We start from the raw sequence: 21,514 nt of genomic DNA on the forward strand, positions 1-21,514 counted from the left end.
GCAAGGAACAAGTCAAACTTTCACTATTTGCAGATATTATGATACTCTATGTAAAAAACCCAAAAGACTCCACCAAAAAATTGGTAGAACCATGAGAGGCTATGGACTCTGAGAAACAAACTGAGGGTTCTATAGGGGAGGGGGGTTGGGGGATGGATTAGCCTGGTGATGGGTATTAAAGAGGGCACATACTGAATGGAGCACTGGGTGTTATACACAAACAATGAATCATGGAACACTATATCAAAAACTAATGATGTAATGTATGGTGATTAATATAACGTAATAAAATTTTTTTAAAAATTGGTAGATTGTTACACAAATTCAGTGATGTCGCAAGATACAAAATCAATGTACAGAAATTTGTTGCATTTCTCTACACCGATAGTGAAGCACCAGAAAGAGAAATCAAGGATTTGATCCCATTTACAATTGCACCTAAAACCATAGGATACCTAGGAATCAACCTAACCAAAGTGGTAAAAGATCTGTACTCTGAAAACTATAAAACAGTGATGAAAGAAATTGAAGATGACACAAAGAAGTGGAAAAACATTCCACGTTCATGGAATGGAAGAACAAATATTGTTAAAATGTCTATACTACCCAAAGCAATCCACGCATTTGATACAATCCCTATCAAAATACCACCAACATTTTTCATAGAGTTAGAAGAAACAATCCTAAAATTTGTATGGAACCACAAAAGACCCCAAATAGCAAAGCAATCTTAAAAAGAAAAGCAAAGATGGAGGCATCACAGTTCCAGATTTCAAGTTATATTACAAAGCTGTGGTTGTCAAAATAGGATGGTACTGGCACAAAAACAGGTGCATCAATGGAACAGAGTAGAAAACCCCAAAATGGACGCCCAACTAGTCTCTTCAACTAATTGTGTTGGGAAAACTGGACAGCAACTCACAGAATGAAACTGGGCAACTTTCTTACACCATATACAAAAATAAATTAAAATGGATGAAAGACCTAAATGTAAGACAGGAAACCATCAAAATGCTGGCGGAGAACACAGGCAGTAACCTCTTTGATATCAACCATAACAACTTCTTATTAGACACATCTCTGGAGGCAAGAGAACCAAAATCAAAAATGAACTATTGGGATTTCATCAAAATAGAAAACTTCTGCACAACAAAGGAAACAATCAATAAAACTAAAAGACAACCTCCGGAATGTGAGATTATACTTGCAAATGACATATTTGATAAAGGATTCGTATCCAAAATTATAAAGAACTTATCAAACTTAACATCCAGAAAACAAATAATCCAGTTAAGAAATGGGCAGAAGACATGAATAGACATGATTCCAAAGAAGACATACAGATACCTAACAAATGCATGAAAAGATGCTCAATATCACTCATCATCAGGGAAATACAAATCAAAACTCACACCTGTCAGAATGGCTAAAATTAACAACACAGGAAAGAACAGGTGTTGGCAAGGTTACAGAGAAAGGGGAACCCTCTTACAGTGTTGATGGGAATCAGCCACTGTGGAAAACAGTATAGAGGTTCCTCAAAAAGTTAAAAATAGAACTACCTTACAATCCAACAATTGCACTACTATGTATTTACCCAAAGAATACAAAAATAATGATTCCAAGGGATACATGCATCCTGATGTTTATAGCAGCATTATCAACAATAGCCAAATTATGGAAAGAGCCCAAATGTCCATCAACTGATGAATGGTTAAAGAAGCTGTGGTGTGTGTGTATATATATGTACACACAGAATGGAATATTAGTCCTAAAAAAAGAATGAAATCTTGCCATTTGCAATGACATGGATAGACCTTGAGTGTATTATACTAAGCGAAATAAGTCAGAGAACTACAAATACCACATGATTGCACTCATCTGTGGAATTTAAGAAACAAAACAGATGAACATGGTGGGGGGAGGGAGAAGCTAACAAGAAAAGAGATTCTTAATTAAGAGAACAAACTGAGGATTGCTGGAGGGGAGGTGGGTAGTAGGATGGGTTAAATGCATGATGGGTATTAAGGAGGGCACTTGTGATGGGCACTGGGTGTTTTATGTAAGTGATGAATCTCTAAATTCTACACCTGAAACTAATATTACACTGAATGTTAACTGAAATTTAAATAAAACTTGAAACTAAAAAAATTTCAGTTAGGCATACTATGTTTGAGGTTTCTATTATACAACCAAGTATATATGTTAAGGAGGCAGCTGTATATATAAGTATACACTGTATATCACCATGTCTCAGACAATAAGCTGATGGTTTTATAAAAATAAATAACTTCTCTTTGAAAAAGTGAATCTATATACCATCTGAACAGAGGAAGAGGTAGGATGGGGTAAGTAAATCAGAGAGGTTTTGTTAATGCAAAAAAAAAAAAAACTAGCAGATGTTGGTTCTAAATCCAGAAGTTACTGATATAATAAAAATTTAGTGCTGGAACAAACAATCCTAAAATTTGTATGGAATCAGAAAAGACCCCGAATCGCCAAGGAAATGTTGAAAAAGAAAAACAAAGCTGGGGGCTTCATGTTGCCCGATTTCAAGCTATACTGCAAAGCAGTGATCACCAAGACAGCATGGTACTGGCACAAAAACAGACATATAGATCAATGAAACAGATTAGAGAGCCCAGATATGGACCCTCAACTCTATGGTCAAATAATCTTCAACAAAGCAGGAAAAAATATGCAATGGAAAAAAAGTCTCCTCAATAAATGGTGCTGGGAAAATTGGACAGCAACATGCAGAAGAATTGACCATTCTCTAACACCATACACAAAGATAAACTCAAAATGGATGAAAGACTTCAATGTGAGACAGGAATCCATCAAAATCCTAGAGGAGAACATAGGCAGTAACCTCTTTGACATCAGTCACAGCAACTTCTTTCAAGATACATCTCCAAAAGCTAGTGAAACAAAAGGAAAAATGAACTTTTGGGGCTTCATCAAGATAAAAAGCTTCTGCACAGCAAAGGAAACAGTCAACAAAACAAAGAGGCAACCCACAGAATGGGAGGAGATATTTTTCAAATGACACTACAGATAAAGGGCTGGTATCCAAGATCTATAAAGAACTTCTCAAGCTCAACACCCAAAAAAACAAATAATCGAGTCAAAAAATGGGCAGAAGACATGAACAGACACTTCTCCAAAGAAGACATACAAATGGCTAACAGACACATGAAAAAATGTTCATCATCATTAGCCATCAGGGAAATTCAAATTAAAACCACATTGAGATACCACCTTACACCAGTTAGAATGGCAAAAATTGACAAGGCAAGAAACAACAAATGTTGGAGAGGTTGTGGAGAAAGGGGAACCCTCTTACACTGTTGGTGGGAATGCAAGTTGGTACAGCCACTTTGGAAAACAGTGTGGAGGTGCCTCAAAAAATTAAAAATAGAGCTACCCTATGACCCAGCAATTGCACTACTGGGTATTTATCACCAAGACACAGATGTAGTGAAAAGAAGGGTCATATGAACCCCAATGTTCATAGCAGCAACATCCACAATAGCCAAACTGTGGAAAGAGCCGAGATGCCCTTCAACAGATGAGTGGATAAAAAAGATGTGGTCCATATATACAATGGAATATTACTCAGCCATCAGAAAGGATGAATACCCAACTTTTACATCAACATGGATGGGACTGGAGGAGATTATGCTAAGTGAAATAAGTCAAGCAGACAAAGTCAATTATCATATGGTTTCACTTATTTGTGGAACATGAGGACATTAGGAGAAGGAAGGGAAAAATGAAGGGGGGGAAATCAGAGGGAGAGATGAACCATGAGCGACTATAGACTCTGAGAAACAAACTGAGGGTTTTAGAGGGGAGAGGGTTGGGTGGATGGGTTAGCCCGGTGATGGGTATTAAGGAGGGCACATACTGTGGGGAGCACTGGGTGTTATACAAAAACAATGAATCGTTGGCCACCACATCAAAAACTAATGATGTATTGTATGGTGACTAGCATAATAAAATGAAATTTTAAAAAAAATTAGCTATCCAGCTCAAGTTTGCATCACAAGTTTCAAAAAAAGTCATTTACTTTGAACATTTAATAACATGACAGATTTCAAGAAGAAAACATTTTTCAAAGGTCAAAAATAGGGATTAAGTTTAAAAAGAGTAGGAAAATTCATTCTGGTTCCTTTATAAATTTTTTGATCTGTTACTATCCTTTAACTTGAGTTAAATTCCAAAACTTTATGTTATTATTATTTAACAAGCCTCTAGGCACTACCAGAAAAAGTATAAAGATAAATAAGACCCTCTGAAAAGCTTACACTTTAATGAGGAAGCATATAGATTTATAGGCAATAGGTAAAAATGAAGCGGGTCCTGGAGTTTACCTTACACAGCACCAGTACATAGAAGACACTCAAACGTTCGTTAAATGAATGACTTGAAAAACAAATGGGGAAGAGAAGGAGTCTAGATTTTCTATTTGGAAACTATAGAAATTAAGTTTGATGATCTTCAGTAATCCCTGTAGGAGAAAAAAATTTGACAAATAGTTCATTTACATTTTAAGAAAAGAAAGGGATATAGTGATCCTCAGGAGCCTGCATAAGTTCACCAAGAATAAATCAAGCTACAGAAATCTTTTTCCTTCTTTTCACTGGACTACTAAACTAGTTGATTAGAGGCATAACATAGGTATAGTATAACTTGCCTTTAAAAATGTCAGTGACCAGGGGCGCCTGGGTGGCTCAGTCAGTTGAGCGACTGCCTTCGGCTCAGGTCATGATCCCAGAGTCCTGGGATCGAGTCCCGCATCGGGCTCCCGGCTCGGCGGGGAGCCTGCTTCTCCCTCTGACCCTCCCCCCTCTCATGCTGTTTCTCTCTCGCTCGTTCTCTAATAAATAAATAAATAAAATCTTTTTTAAAAAAAATGTCAGTGACCATATCCAGGACATATCCAATCTTTCTGACCCACCATTCAAGAAATTCTCAGATGCATCTCAGTTTCTCCATTTGGATTATTCTATAAATGGAGGCACTGAATAGGAAGCAGGAGTCTCCTCCAGTCACTAACCCTGTGTTGTTCTCCTCCAGTGTGTAAATCTTGGTGCTATATATCTTCAAGTCTCAGAAAATGAGTGAGGTCTTTTTCTTTACTACATCTCTACCTTAAATTTACTACTCCTGTTTTGAGTTGGCCAGACGCATTTGATACAGGTTTTCAGCTAATTTTTGCTAATTTTATGAGATCTTTTAGCTGTGTTGTTTTGTGAGGAAAGCATGATCCCTTCATTGTAGGTGTTGGAGTCACAGCAGTTCCAGAAATCTGTGCCAGGATTTCCTGCTGAGACCCATCCTTGTGATGTGTTTCTGAAGTGATAATAGTAACAATAGCTCTAGGTGACTTGCTTCGTCATCTTTTGCAGGGTTCTCCAGAAATCCGTAGACCTTTATTTTTTTAATTGGAATGAAATGTAGGGTACATTCAGACTGTCATGAGGTCTTAGAATCAGATAATATGAATTCACAATTCCCATGGAGATGTTTTCTATATTTCAAAAATATTATTTGAAAATCATCTGTTCTCTTCCTGTATATGGATCATTTTCAGGAATCAATCAGAATATTAATATCTCTCCAAACCTGCCCTCATCCCATATTTCTGTCCTTGTAAAAGAATAAAAATTAAAGTGCAGCATGGTGTAATAGATGGGGTACTAGACTGAATTGCAATTTCTGGATCCCAATCCTGATGTCTCTGCCACCATAGCAGCCATGTGACCTTGGAGGAATGACATCCCTCTGAGCTTCAGTTTCCTTAGCTTTAAAATGGGGGGAAATTAGCCTTGTTTACCTCATGCTGTTGTAATGATCAAAAGTGTTAATGTATGCAAAAATGTTTCAGAAATTATTAACTGCTATGACTGTATTCTCTCTGGAAAACAAATATAATAGCATGGTCTCCCAGGCATTTTAGGTACTCATATTCATTAATTTATAGATAACCCATTATAATTTTTGCAAAGATACTCTCTTTCAACCAGATTGTCCTTTTTGTGGTCACTGATAGTATCCAAGTCCATAGGAAGAAGACTCCAAGCCTCAAACTATGGCCTACCTCATAACAACAAATGATCACATCTGTATAGTTCTGTGTCACTCATTTACTGTCTGTCTGTATATATGTGTCCCTTTTTTGTCAGTATCTCTTTGTAGTTTTCTTTACTTTTGGACAGATCAAAAAAGTATTCTTTTTCGCTATTATAAAAGAGTAAAGTGGAGAAACAAGATTTAAATATACCCTTTGTCCTTTGTTTCTTAAAAATAATAATGAAATAGGGCATAGCTACCATTAAGTTGATACAGATGAACATGAAAGGCTATGGCCTCAAAGAAACAGACTTTCTACCTATACACATGTTAGCTAGAATTAATAAGTGCCCTCATTCTAGTATTGCTCTTACATTGATTGCTTTTCAGTGAGCCATCACTGTGCTATTATCAAATGAGAAAGACTAAAATCATTTTGAGAGCTTACAGGGGTTTGTTCATAAGACTAAATTAAAGCTTTTGAGGGTTTACCATGTGTGTAGACTTGAAAAGGATTGTTGTATTCAGATGTAGAGCCCCCAAGGTTGTCTACTGGTCATGGAAGCCAACAGCATAAGTGCCCACAGCAGAACCCTCTGGAAAATGTCTTTATATCAAATAAGACATTAGGTAAGCTAAAATGTCTAAGTTTGCTCATACTCCAAAATGCCCTTTAAAGCTGTATTTTCATTGATTGAACTAGCTCTGCAGTAGGTGATTTCAACAAGCTTTCACCACTGATGCTTGATTAACAAACATTTTTAGAATACCAACTACTTGTAAGACATTGTACCAGGCTCTGCAGTTGGTAAAGCTACCAAATTCCTGTCCTCAGTACCTAAGTCCTAAAGTGAACTGGGTGTAAAAGTTAGTTAAAATTAGGCTGCTTAAAAATATTTGTGTAATTTTTTAATTATAAAAATAATACATACTCATTATAACAAACATAAGCAATACAGCATCATGTAAGGTAAAATGCGAACATGCCTTCCTCCCATTAGAAAGTGCGCTATAAAGGTAAGATATCTTTGAGGAATCTCTTACTTGCCTGAAAGAGGTCAGAAGCCCACTTGACCTGAGGTTCTCTGAAGGTATTTCTCGTCTGTCTCACCATCTTAAATTCCTTCTAGTTATTTGTTTCTAAATATTATGAAAAATGATGAGCTCTAAGCCAGGAGGCCCAGATTATAGTCCCAGCTCTGCCATTAGTAGTTACACTAGCATTGGGATCTTGGGTAAATCTTTACTTCTCTGATCTTAGTTTTTTCTAAAGGTTAAACTAGAATCAGTGACTCTCAACTTTGGTGTAAGATACTGAAAATCATATAAGGCGGTTTTTTCAAGGTATACACACCCCTGGAAATTCTGAGCACTCTGCCCCATTAAGAAATTTATAGTGAGATAGTACTCTTACTGATGAGATTATATCATATCCCTCCGATATATAAGGGTAAGAAAAAGATGTTGAACTACTAGAATAGATGATCTAATTATTTCATTCTAATTCTCTTATAATTTTCTCCTAACTGTTCCTGATTTCTATAATATAATAGCTAGGGTAGTCTTAGCCAATTAGATGATGTCTGGATGATTAAATACTCAGGATTTCAGTTTGGATGGTCAAATGAGCCTTTTCATTAACATCCATAAAGAGGCTCGGTAAGGATTAAGAACATGCATATGGTTTTAAGAAGTGAAGGCTATGAGAAGTTTAACCTGTTGGCCAAGTGGTAAACTATCAGCTCCCTTTTGTATGGTCCTCAAAATGCCACAGGAAGATGTAGATATGCAGGCAGATGGCTCCTATTGGATCTATAGTGGATTACTTATGCAACCCTGTCTTACTCTAGATTCTATTCCTAAACCTGTAGGTCCTCTTTTGTCTCACACGTGAAGAGCTACTAGGGCTTCCTTTTTTTTCCATTCATTCATTCAAATAAATGTTTATTAAGTACCAACTAGTTGTTGAATAAATGTTTATTGATCTCTGTTTGCACCACTAGGGACACAGAGTTGAACAAGATAAGACCCAACCCTCATCAATCTCACAGGTGGATAGTCTCAACACAGTATAGTGATATAATTAGGTAAGCACAGGGTGCTATGGGACACAGCAGCACCTGATCTACACCTGGGAGGTTCGGGAAGGTCTCCTAATAGTCTCCTGAGCTGCAACCTGACAGACGCTAAAGAGTTAGCCATGTGAAGATTTGAGGGAAGGGTAAACCAGGCAGAGAGAACATACATGTTAGAAGGCTTAAAGTAAGAGGAGCTTGATTTATTTGAGCAACCGAAACAAGTTTGTATGGTTAATATAGAATCCTAAAGGGGAAGTGATAAGTGAGCTGACTAGCAGGGGACAAATCATATAGGGACTTGGAATCCATTTTATAGAGCATAGAAATTATCCTAAAGGCAATGGGGAAGCACAGGATCAATGTCAAGAATAGATTTTATAGAAAATATTTTCAGGGCGCCTGGGTGGCACAGTTGGTTAAGCGACTGCCTTCGGCTCAGGTCATGATCCTGGAGTCCCGGGATTGAGTCCCGCATCGGGCTCCCTGCTCGGCAGGGAGTCTGCTTCTCCCTCTCCCACTCCCCATTTGTGTTCCCTCTCTCGCTGTGTCTTTCTCTGTCAAATAAATAAATAAAAAATATTTAAAAAAAAAAAAAGAAAATATTTTCAAATGCTAAATGCATATACTCTGATCCAGCAATTCCACTTTTACTTCTAGACATTCTCATATATAGGAAATCATTTATCAACAGTGATATTCTTTGCTGTACTATGTGAAATAGCAGAATATTGGAAATAACATAAATGTCCATTATTTAGGAAATGATTAAATTATGATAAATCTATAATGGTAACTGGTTGCTTGGGGGAAGAAAACTGTTTAAGGTTGTGGTAGGGGGAGAGTTAACTTAATTTTCATATTTCTGGATCTTTTGAAGTTTTAAAATATATGTACTACTAATTTAAAATAAGAAAATTTCATTTTTAGGGCACCTGGGTGGCTCAGTTGGTTAAGCGACTGCCTTCGGCTCAGGTCATGATCCTGGAGTCCCTGGATCGAGTCCCGCATGGGGCTCCCTGCTCGGCAGGGAGTCTGCTTTGCCCTCTGACCCTATCCCCTCTCATGTGTTCTCTCTCATTCTCTGTCTCTCAAAATAAATAAATAAAATCTTTAAAAAAGAAAAAAAAAGAAAAAAAAGAAAATTTCATTTTTAAAATAAAATATGCATGATATGTCATTTTTCTACCCATCACCCAGATATATTAACAATAGTTTTATAATATAATAACATCCCAAGTTAATTAGGAGGTGGGAAAACCCATATATTTGTGGAAAGAATATAAATTGGATTTTTTCCAGCTTTACTGAGGTATAACTGACAAAAGTTGTGTATATTTAAGGTATACAATGTGATATTTTGATATACACTGTGAAATGATTACCAAAATCAAGCTAATTAACATTTCCATCACCTCACCTAGTTCCCTCTTTTTCGTGGTGAGAACACTTAAGACTTACTCTCAGCAAATTTCAAGCATACAACACAGTAATAGTAACCATAGTCACCATGCTATGCATTAGATCTCTAGAACTTATTCATCTTGCATGACTGAAACTTTGTACCCTTTGACCAATACTTCCTCATTTCCCCTAACACCCAGCTCCTAGCAACCACCATTCTGCTCTGCTTCTATGAGTTTAATTTTTTTATATTCTACATATAAGCAATATCATGCAGTATTTGTCTTCCTGTATCTGGCTTATCTCATTTAGGGTAATGTCTTCCAGGTTTATCTGTGTTGTTGTAAATGGCAGGATTTCCCTCTTTTTTTAAATCTGAATAATATTTCATCACGTGTGTGTGATCAAATTTTCTTTTTCCATTCATTTGACACTTAGGTTGTTTCCATATTTTGGCTGTTATGACTAATGCTACAACAAACATAAGAATGCAGATATCTCTTCAAGATACTGATTTCATTTTCTTTGTATATACACCCAGAAGTGAGGTTGCTGAATCATGTGGTATTTCTACTTTCAATTTTTGAGGAACCTCTTTTCCATAATGGCTGTACTGCTTTACATTCCTACCAACAGTGCACAAGGGTTCCCTTTTCTCTACATCCTAACCAACACGTGTTGTCTCTTATCTTTTTGATGATAGTCATCCTAACAGGTGTGAGGTAACATCTCATTTTGGTTTTGATTTGCATTTCCCTGATGATGAGTGATGTTGAGCATCTTCTTATATATCTGTTGGCCAATTTTATGTCTTCTTTGGAAAACTGTCTATTCAGGTCCTTTGCCCATTTTTAAATCAGGTTATTATTATTTATGCTATTTATTATTATTATTTGCTATTGAGTTGTTTGAATTCCTTACATATTTTGGATACTAACCCCTAAACAGATGTATATTTCCCCCATTTCTTAGGTTGTCTCTTCAGTCTGTTGATTATTTCCTTTGCTGTGCAGAAGCTTTTTAGTTTGATGCAATTCTGCTTGTCTTTTTTTTGCTTTTGCCACCTGTACTTTTGAGATCATATCCAAAAAATTATTGCCCTGACCAATGTCAAGAAGCTTTTTCCTGGCAGCCTGAGCCTGAGCCCTGGCCTCTTGACTTCCTCCCTGAACAGATGAGCTTCACTACTCACTCCACCTTCTCCTCCAACTATTGGTCCCTGGGCTCTATGCATTCGCCCAGCCATCAGGTCTGGCCTATCAGCAGTGTGGCTAACACTTATGCAGGAGCTAGGGGCTCAGGCTCCTGGATCTCTCTGTCCTGCTCCACCAGCTTCCAGGGTGGCTGGAGGTCTGGGTGCCTGACCACAGGGATGACTGGGGGTCTGGTGGGCATAGGGGATATCGAGGGTGAGAAGAAAACCATGAAAGACCTGAATGACCATCCATCCTCCTACCTGCAGAGGGTAAGGAGCCTGGAGGCTGATAATCAGAGACTGGAGATCAAAATCTGAAAACACCTGGAAAAGAAGGGACCACAGGTCAGAGACCGGGGGCATTACTTTAGGACCATCAAGGAGTTGAGGGCTCAGATCTTTGCAAGTTCTGTGGACTGTGTCTGCATTGTTCTGAAAATTGACAATGCCTCTCTTGCTACTGATGACTTCAGAGTCAAGTATGAAACAGAGCTGGCCATGCACCAGTCTGTGGACAGTGACATCCATGGGCTCTGCAAGGTCATTGAAGACGTCAATGTCACTCAGTTGCAGCTGGAGATGGAAATTGACTCTCAAGGAGGAGCTGTTCTTCATGAAAAAAAAACCATGAGGAAGAAGTAAAGGGTCTGCAGACCGAGATTGCCAACTCTAGGTTGACCATGGAGTTGGATGCCCCCAGTCTCAGAACCTCAGCAAGATCATGGTGGACATCCAGGCTCAGTATGACAAGCTGGCTGAGAAGAACTAAAAGGAGCTGGACAAGTACCAGGCTGGCTTCAACAGATTGAGGAAAGCACCGTAGTGATAACCTCACAGACCGATGAGATAGGAGTAGCTGAGATGATGTTCATGGAACTGACACATATGGCTCAGTCCTTGGAGATCAAGGCCAAGTTGGAGGCTGAAATCACCACCTACTGTTACCTGCTGGAAGACAGAGAGAGGGCTTCAATCTTGGTGACACCCTAGACAGCAACAACTCCATGCAAACCATCCAAAAGACCACAACCTACAGGATTATGGAGGGCAAAGGGGTGTCTGAGACCAATGACATCAATTTTGAGGCTTTGAAGCAGCCTGTACTCTTTCGGGAGCAGGAGGCCAATAAAAAGTCAGAGGTCAAAAAAAAAATTTTCCCTATGTTTTCTTCTAGTAGTTTTACAATTTCAGGTCTGTGTTTAACTCTAATCCATTTTGAGTTGATTTTTGTATATGTTGTGAGATAAGTGTCCAATTTCCTCCAGTTTCATTTTTGTGCATATGGATGTCCAGTTTTCCCAGCACCATTTATTGAAAAGACTATCCTCTCCCCATGGTGTGCTCTTGGCATCCTTGTTGAAGATTGGTAGCCTGTAAATGCATAGATTTATTTCTGGGCTCTCTATTCTGTTCCATTCATCTATATGACTGTTTTTATGCCAGTACCATACTGTTTTGATTACCATATCTTTGTAATATATTTAGAAAACAGGTAATGTAATGTCTTCAGCTTTGTTCTTTTTGCTTAAGGTTGCTTGGACTATCTGGGATCTTTTTGTGGATCCATATGAATTTTAGGATCATTTTTTCTATTTCTGTGAAAAAAAAATGTCATTGGAATTTTGATAGAGCATGAAATCTATAGATGGCTTTGAGTAATATGAACATTTTAACAATATCAATTTTTCCAGTCCAAGAACACAGGGTATCTTTCTACTTTTTTGTGTATCTTTTTCAATTTCTGTCATCAGCATTTTATAGTTTACAGTGTAGTGATCTTTTACTTCCTTGATTAAATTTATTCCTAACTATTTTGTTCTTTTTGATGCTATTGTAAATGGGATCTTTTTCTTAATTTCTTTTTTAATAGTTCATTGTTATTGTATAGAAACAAAACTGATTTTTGTATGTTCACTTTGTATCCTGTATCTTTACTGAATTCATTTATTATTTCTAACAATTTTTTGGTGGAGCCTAGAGTTTTCTATATGAAATATAGAAAATATATCATCAGCAGAGACAATTTTACTTTTTCCTTTCCATTTTGGATGCCTTTTATTTATTTTCTTGCCTAATTGCTTTGGCTAAAGGATTTCAAGTACTATGTTGAAAGAAGTGGCAAGAATGGGTATCCTTGTCTTTTTCCTGATCTTAGAGGAAAAGCTTTCAGCTTTTTACTGTTAAGTGTGATGTTAGCTGTGGGCTTGTCATATATAGCCTTTCTTATGTTGAAATACATTCCTTCTATACCTAATCTGTGAAGAGTTTTTATCATGAAAGAATGTTGAATTTTGTCAAATGCTTTTCTGAATCTATTGAGATGATCATATGATTTTTATCCTTCATTCTGTTAATGTAGTATACCATATTTGAGAATATAAATTATTACACCCATTTTGGATATTAATATAACTCTCTAGTCAAATTAAACATTCAGATACCTTTATAATCCAGCATTTACAGTTTGGGGAATCTATCATACAGAAATAAGAACACTGGCACATAAGTCATATATACAAGGATATTTATTATAGGACTGTTTCAGTGGCAAAAAGAGGGATAACCCTAGTATCTATAAACAAGGAAATGGTTGAATAAATTATAACATAACCATACTATTGAATACTACGCAGCTATTAAAATGAATATGTTGCAGTTTCATATATGGACTTAAAGAATAGCCATATTCCTTTGCTAGGTAATAAAAATTAAGTTTGAGTAATGTGTAAAATATAATCCCATATTTATAAAAAAAAGAAAGATTTTGGGGCGCCTGGGTGGTGCAGTCGGTTAAGCATCCAACTCTTGATTTTGGCTCAGGTCATGATCTCAGGGTCCTGAGGTCAAGCCCCACACTGTGCTCTGCACTCTGGGCAAAGTCTGCTCAGGATTCTCTCTCCCGCCCCCTTTGCCCCTCCCCCTGCTTGCTCACTCTCTTTCTCTCTCTCAAATAAATAAATAAATAAAATATTTTTAAAAGAGAAAGATTTTAACTCCCTAGAAATGTTTATAAATATAGATATATGGATATAAACATAGAAACAGATGTGGGAAGCAGAAGCACCAAATTCTGAATTATTGATTACATCAGGTGGAAAGAGGTTGGATGGGAAAGGGTTAACTCTTAAGTGGTTCTTTATATAGTTCTGTACTGTTTGATTTGTTACAATAAGTATGTTACTATAATTTATTAAAAATATAGTGAAGAAAAAGTGGAGAAAATGGAGAGAAAAATGGACTAGAAGGGGCATAAGGGAGACAAAGAAGGCAGTTGGGAGGCTGGTGTAATGATATACATAAGAAATGATGGTGGCATAATTAGAGTAGCATCAATGGAAACAGAAGTAGACAGATTTACTTGGCGGGTAGAAAAAAAGTTAGGACTTGGTGATTTGATTGAAGGGAGAAAAAGAGGAGTAAAGGAAGCCACCCAGGTTTCTGGCAAAGTGCTATACTATTCACAGAGATAATGATCAGAAAAGGAAGATGTGTGGTTTTAAATAGGTTTTGAGTTTCAGGTACCTGTGGGAAATTCAAGAGGAGAAATCTTGTAAGCAGTTGGGGATATGCACCTGAAGCTCAGGAAAAATATCTGGGCTGGAAATATAGAAATGGAGATCATTAGCTAGGTTAGGACTCTCTCAGTTGCAAGAGACAGCTGGCCTAACCTGGATTAAATTTTTTTTTAAAGAAGAGGGCATGGGATTTATTGGCTCATTTAACTGTAAAGTCCTTGATGAAGCTGGCTTACGATATAGCTGAACCTTGGAGATCAAATGATGTCATCAGGACTCTCTCAGCTCTGCTTTCCTTTGTATTAGCCTCATTCTTCAGGCAGGTTCTCCCTATAAAGTGGCAAAAATAGCTACTAGCAGCTCTAGCTTAAAATTATCCAACTTAGCAAAACCAATGGAAAGAGTGTGTTTCACTCATCTACTGAAATCAGTAGGAAGGATGTTGTTGACAACATTGGTGAGAGCAGTTTTAGTAGAGTAATAGGGACAGAAAGATTGAGAGTCAAGTTAGATGAATAAGTAGAAAATAGCAAATATAAATGAAAGGGAAGGAGACAACAGAGTAATAGAGATTTATTAACCATCTACTATGTGCAAGGCACTGTGCTACATTACATGCAGGGATACAAAAATGAGTAAGATAAAGTTCCTTAGTTCTGGAAGCCCATGATCTTCATTAAAAAAGAGAATCTTATAAATAATTCCCAGAGGTGATAAGTAATTATATGCAGGTGTAAGATTGCAGTGGAAGCATAGAGGAGGGAGGGAGCTGCAGAATGGCCAATCAAATACATTAAATACATCTCCAAGAAGTGCATAATGGCTGGCACATACTAGGTGTGAATACATGAATGGATAAGGTGACATTTGAACTGGATTTTGGAGGATGAATAAGACTTTGATGAAGACAAGTAGAAAGTGCATTTCTGACAAAGGTAACAGTAAGTGCAAAGGCTAACCAAATCCCCTAGGTTTGTTGGCTCTCCTTATGGCTTAAAAAAAACAAACAAACAAAAAAAAAAAAACTGGTATGTAACATAGGAGTTTGGAGAAGTACTGAGGGAAGCTGCAACTGTTGGGCAGAGAAAATGTGACAAGAGCCCAGAACTGCTTGAGAAGGTTTCAAATGCCCACTTAGGCATATGATAAATGGCATTTTAATCCCAAATTATCTTGGCATCTTCCCCACCTCACTGTATCTTTCTTCTACCCTCCGTACACTTGAGAAAGAAATATTAGCAAGGCCAACACAACTCTTGCTTTTTACTAAATACAAGACATATAAGCCATGTGTAATGGTTTTTAACTTTGGTAGCAGTTTTAATTTCCCTGATACTCTATGAATCTCTGGTGCAAGGTAGCAAAATACGTTTAGAACCTCAATATAATTTAGAATCAATGATTGATCCTACTTTCTTGTTTAGGACTCTAAGCTGACTTAGAAGACATAGATCCTATGCCATTAACATGTTCAGAAATGTAGAGAGAGCTATTTTTGAAATAATTAAGTGCCAAGGATGTTTTGCTATAGACTTGAGTCTTGGCTGCATTTTAGTACTGCTTCCAGTATACAGCCCCTTTAGTGAATCTAGTACTGTGGTACTTTAGGTCAGTTCTTTAGAGTCTAGCCTAACTTAGGTTCTATATACTCCAGGCCAGGGTTCTAACCAATGTATGCTATTTAGCAAATGGTGAACTAGATAGAAGGTGGCTTTGTGCAGATCTCTTCTCCCTATAGCAAAAAAACTCATGGGCCTGGCCTGCTGCCAGAAAGTTAGTAGTGTCATCTTTATAGATGAAATTCAGTGCATCATTATCTTACATTGTGCCAGAAGAGAGGGAAGAAGATTGACTTGGTAAATCACTATATTTTGATCCTAATCTGTTTAGAAATATGATTTCTTAAAAAGGAAATGGAAAAAGAATGTGTTTCTCATGATAGCTTCACAGTATCTCCTGAGAGGATGTTCAGTTATTGTAAATACAGCAATTTGATTCTCTCCTCAAATTTCAGATATATTTCATCTCTTTAAAAAAATAAACTATATTGAAATGATCAAATTTTAAAGTATGATTTGCATGCTTTCAAAAATGAAATTTTATATTTCAGGTCACACATTTAAATCTCCGTTTTGTTCAAAAGAAAAAAAAAACAAACTTCTTGCATGAGTCACAAAGTCATTGGTTTGTATAGTGCATTATCTTTACAAGTCATCTCCAAAGCTCTTTATAAACATAGGTTTACACTATAACCTATTTAAAGGAGAAGGGTATATTTGTGATACAAATATATTAACTCAGAGGTTGTTTTCAAGTTTCAGTTCAGAATTTTGAATCTAATCTTATTCCCATCCCCTAGCATAGTATGCAAAAATTCAGAAGCTATCAGAAATAAGGCCCAAATTTAGTACAGTAAAGCTCCCAGTGCATGGATAAAATATACCTACAAGAAAGAAAAATTCAGTTGATATTAATAAGCAATCTTTCTAACCCTTAATTTCTCTCTCAGACAGCTTGAGGTAAAGAAAAAACATAGAATTTAAAGCCACATATACCTGATTTCAAATTTGAAATCACAGAGACTTGGGGCACCTGGGTGGCTCAGTCGGTTAAACATCCCACTCTTGATTTCGGCTCAGGTCATGAACTCAGGGTCTTGAGATCAAGCTCCACGGCAGGCTCCATGCTCAGTGGGGAGTCTGCTTCTCTCCCTCTCTTTCCCTCTGCCCCTACGCCCACTCCCACTCTCTCTCTCTCTAAAATAAATAAGGGGCATCTGAGGGGCTCAGTCGGTTAAGTGCCTACCTTCAGCTCAGGTAGAAACAGAATATATTGGTTGCCAGAGGCAGAGGGTGAGAGATTGGGGAAATGGGTGAAGATGGTCTAGAGGTACAAATACCCTGTTATAAGATTAATAAGTCCTGGGGATACAATGTACAGCTTGGCAACTATAATTAACAATTCTGCATTGTATATTTGAAAGTTGCTAAGAGAATAGATCTTAAAAGTTCTTATCATAAGAAAAAATATTTGTAACTATGTGTAGTGATGGATATTAACTAAAATTATTGTAATCATGTCACAATATATACATATATCAAATCATAATCTTGTACACCATAAACTAACGTTATATGTCAATTATATCTTAATAAAACCAGAAAAATAAAATAAAAACAATATGTATGTATTAAATGCATTTAAGAAACAAATCACCTTGGACCTATCATAATGAAAAACCTATTTGAATGCTGAAAAAAGTAATTCCCAAAATATTAAATATAGCATAATAACCATTTATAGTTATAAACAACTAAGAGGTTTTTTTTTAAAAAAAAAAAAAGCTTTTTAGGAATACATATAAATGTGATACAATTATATGAATAGGAAGTTGAAAAAATGATGACCACTGGATTCAGGATAGTTTACCTTTGGTGGGGGAGAGATAGGGAGATGAGAGTGAGAAGGAACTGCATGATTGAATGTAAGTTTTTATAAAGTCCTAGTTTTTGTTTTGAGTGATTCGTTCCCAGGTGCTTGTTACACTGTTTTTTAAAACTAACTAAATAGGGGAAGGAAAGGAAAAATAAAATAAGATGAAAATTGAGAGGAAGGCAAACCATAAGAGATGCTGAACTCTAGGAAACAAACTAAGGGTTGCTAGAGGGGAGGTGAGTCAGGGGAAGGGATAATTGGATGATGGGAATTAAGGAGGACACTAGATATAATGAGCACTGGGTGTTATTTGCAGCTGATGAATCACTACATCCTACCTCTGAAACTAATAAAAAAACTAAATAAATAAAGTGAATTACACATAAACCAGTGTGAATTAAGATATGCTGTAAGTGTAAAATACATACCAGATTTCAAAGACTTTGTACCAAAAAGAGCAATGTAAAACATCTTGTTAATATATATTTACATTGATTACATGTTGAAATTATATTTTGGATATGTTGAGCTAAAATTTAATATTAAAATTAATTTTACTTTTTTACTTTTTAATATGGCTAATAGAAAATTTAAAATTACATGTGTGGCTCAAACTTGTGGCTTACATTATATATCTATTTGACAGTGGTGGTGTAAGAATTCTACAGCACTAGTCTTTATATTTATAGCCAGCTGTTTTCAGACTAGCTATTTAGTTTGTCTTTTTAGGATTAATAATTCTAATTTATTTTATTTTTGGCTTCTGAAATCTCAACTGAAAGGGTTTTTTTAAAGATTTATTTATTTTAATGTTGCCATTACAACTCTTAGAAAGAAGAAAACCTTCTGAGTTCCAACTCCTTGGTTGCTTAAAAGTAGTTCCCAAGAGTCTGAGATGCTATTTCTATTTTTCAGAGTCATTTTTTGTAATTTTTGTAAGACAGAAGAACCTGTTTTGTAAATAAAAATCATCCTAAGTAAAAAAATAAATAAATATTTATTTATTTTAGAGAGAGAGAGAGGGCATGAGCAGGGGAAGGAGTAGAGGGAAAGGGGAAGTAGAATCCCCACTGAGCAGGGAGCCCGATGCTGGGCTCAATCTCAAGATCCTGAGATCATGACCTGAGCCGAAACCAAGAGTCAGATGCTTAACCGAGTGAGCCACCCAAATGAAAGTTTTAATAAATAGGAAAGCAATGCATGCTCCCTCTTAAAAAAAAGTTAAGCATTAGAGAAATTTGATTTAACACAGGAAAGTAACACCACAACCTCAGTTTCCAGACATAGCCACTATTAACAATTAAGTAGCTTTCTAGGTATGTGTGCTTTTAAGATTTTAGAACCTGAGCATGAGTTATCCCTCTCCTTTAAGCATTCTCTGTGCCAGAGAAGCAATGGAAGTTCATAGCTTGGTTTTGTGCCAAGCAAGAACTAAATCAGTGATTCCTACCTCCCATGTTAGCTGGATTTTGGATTTCTTTCCCTGGCCAAGACTCTTCTCCTCCCCAAAAGAAATGCCATTTGGCATATATTTATACTAAAAGCTAAAGTGAACTGAAATTAATTTTTCAAGAATTTCCTAATTTTCCTGGAAAAAATCAGAGAGCCAATGGAATATTGTAAAACCAGAATTAAGAATCACTGTTTCAATGTATTGATCTCCAACAAAGTACCTGATCATCTCTCCTCCATTCTCTCCCCCAGCCCTAGGCAAACACTAATACATTTTCTGTCTCGATAGATTTGCCTATTCTGGACATTTCATGTTAATGGACTCATACAATGGTCTTTTGTGTCTGACTTCTTTCTCTTAGCATAATGGTTTCAAGGTTCATCCATTTTGTACCATATATCAATATTTCGTTCCTTTTTTGTGGTAAAATACATATAACATAAAATTCACCATTTAACCATTTTTTAAAAGATTTTATTTATTTATTTGACAGAGAGAGACACAGCGAGAGAGGGAACACAAGCAGGGGGAGTGGGAGAGGGAGAAGCAGGCTTCTGCCGAGCAGGGAGCCCGACGCGGGGCTCAATCCCAAGACCCTGGGATCATGACCTGAGCCGAAGGCAGACGCTTAATGACTGAGCCACCCAGGCGCCCCACCATTTAACCATTTTTAAGGATACAATTCAGTGGTATGAATTACATTCACAATGTTTTGCAACTGTCACTACTCTCCATTTCTAAAACTTTTTTATCCTCCCAAAGAGAAACCCTCTATCCATTAAACTATAGCTCCCCTTTCCCCACTCCCACCAACTACTGGTAACCACTCTTCTAATTTCTGTCTCTATGACTTTGCCTATTCTAGGTACCTCATATAAAGATACCTAGAATATATATATACATTCTATATATATGTATATAGAATATATATATACATATAAATGTAAAATCATACAATATTTGTCCTTTTGTGTCTGGCTCATTTTTTTATAGTTTTTTTTATTATTATTATGCTATGCTAATCACCATACATTACATCATTAGTTTTTGTTTGTTTGTTTGTTTGTTTGTTTTAAAGATTTTTTTATTTGACAGAGAGAGACACAGAGAGGGAACACAAGCAGGGGGAGTGGGAGAGGGAGAAGCAGGCTTCCCGCGGAGCAGGGAGCCCGATGTGGGTCTCAATCCCAGGACGCTGGGACCATGACCTGAGCCGAAGGCAGACGCTTAACAACTGAGCCACCCAGGGGCCCTCATTAGTTTTTGATGTAGTGTTCCATGATTCATTGTTTGTGTATAACCCCCAGTGCTCCGTGCAGAACGTGCCCTCTTTAAAAACCATCACTAGGCTAATCCATCCCCCCCACCCCCTCCCCTTTAGAACCCTCAGTTTGTTTTTCAGAGTCCATTGTCTCTCATGGTTTGTCTCCCCCTCTGATTTCCCCCCCTTCAATTTTCCCCTCCTGCTATCTTCCTCTTTTTTTTTTTCAAAGATTTTATTTATATGATAGAGAGAGACACAGCAAAAGAGGAAACACAAGCAGGGTGAGTGGGAGAGGTAGAAGCAGGCCTCCCACAGAGCAGGGAGTCTGATGCAGGGCTCAGTCCCAGGACCCCAGGATCATGACCTGAGCAAGAGGCAGACACTTAACCACTGAGCCACCCAGGCGCCCCTTCTTCTTCTTTTTTTTTTTTTTTAACATATAATGTATTATTTGTTTCAGAAGTACAGGTCTGTGATTCAACAGTCTTACACAATTCACAGCGCTCACCATAGCACATACCCTTCCCGATGTCTATTACCCAGCCACCCCATCCCTCCCACCCCCCACCACTCCAGCAACCCTCAGTTTGTTTCCTGAAATTAAGAATTCCTCATATCAGTGAGATCATATGATACATGTCTTTCTCTGATTGACTTATTTCGCTCAGCATAATACCCTCCAGTTCCAACTATGTCATTGCAAATGGCAAGATTTCATTCATTTGATGGCTGCAAAATATTCCATTGTATATATATACCACATCTTCGTTATCCATTCATCTGTCGATGGACATCTTGGCTCTTTCTGCAGTTTGGCTATTGTGGACATTGCCACTATAAACATCGGGCTGCGTGTACCCCTTTGGATCCCTACATTTGTATCTTAGGGGTAAATACCCAGTAGTGCAATTGCTGGATCATATGGTAGCTCTATTTTCAACTTTTTGAGGAACCTCCATACTGTTTTCCAGAGTGGCTGCACCAGCTTGCATTCCCACCAACAGTGTAAGAGGGTTCCCCTATCTCCACATCCCCGTCAACATCTGTCATTTCCTGACTTGTTAATTTTAGCCATTCTGACTGGTGTGAGGTGGT

General features: G+C 37.1%; 1 protein-coding gene and 1 pseudogene across 5 annotated transcripts in view; both read left to right on the top strand.

Moving 5' to 3' along the window:
* The window catches only part of EDA (ectodysplasin A), a 416,826-nt gene that overhangs the window by 312,482 nt on the left and 82,830 nt on the right, over positions 1–21,514 (top strand). The window lies entirely within an intron of this gene.
* Positions 10,608–12,187, top strand: LOC118026000 (annotated as a pseudogene).

This window comes from Mirounga leonina, unplaced genomic scaffold, assembly GCF_011800145.1.
Source record: "Mirounga leonina isolate KUSES-001 unplaced genomic scaffold, KU_Mleo_1.0 Mir_204, whole genome shotgun sequence".
Taxonomy (NCBI): domain Eukaryota; kingdom Metazoa; phylum Chordata; class Mammalia; order Carnivora; family Phocidae; genus Mirounga; species Mirounga leonina.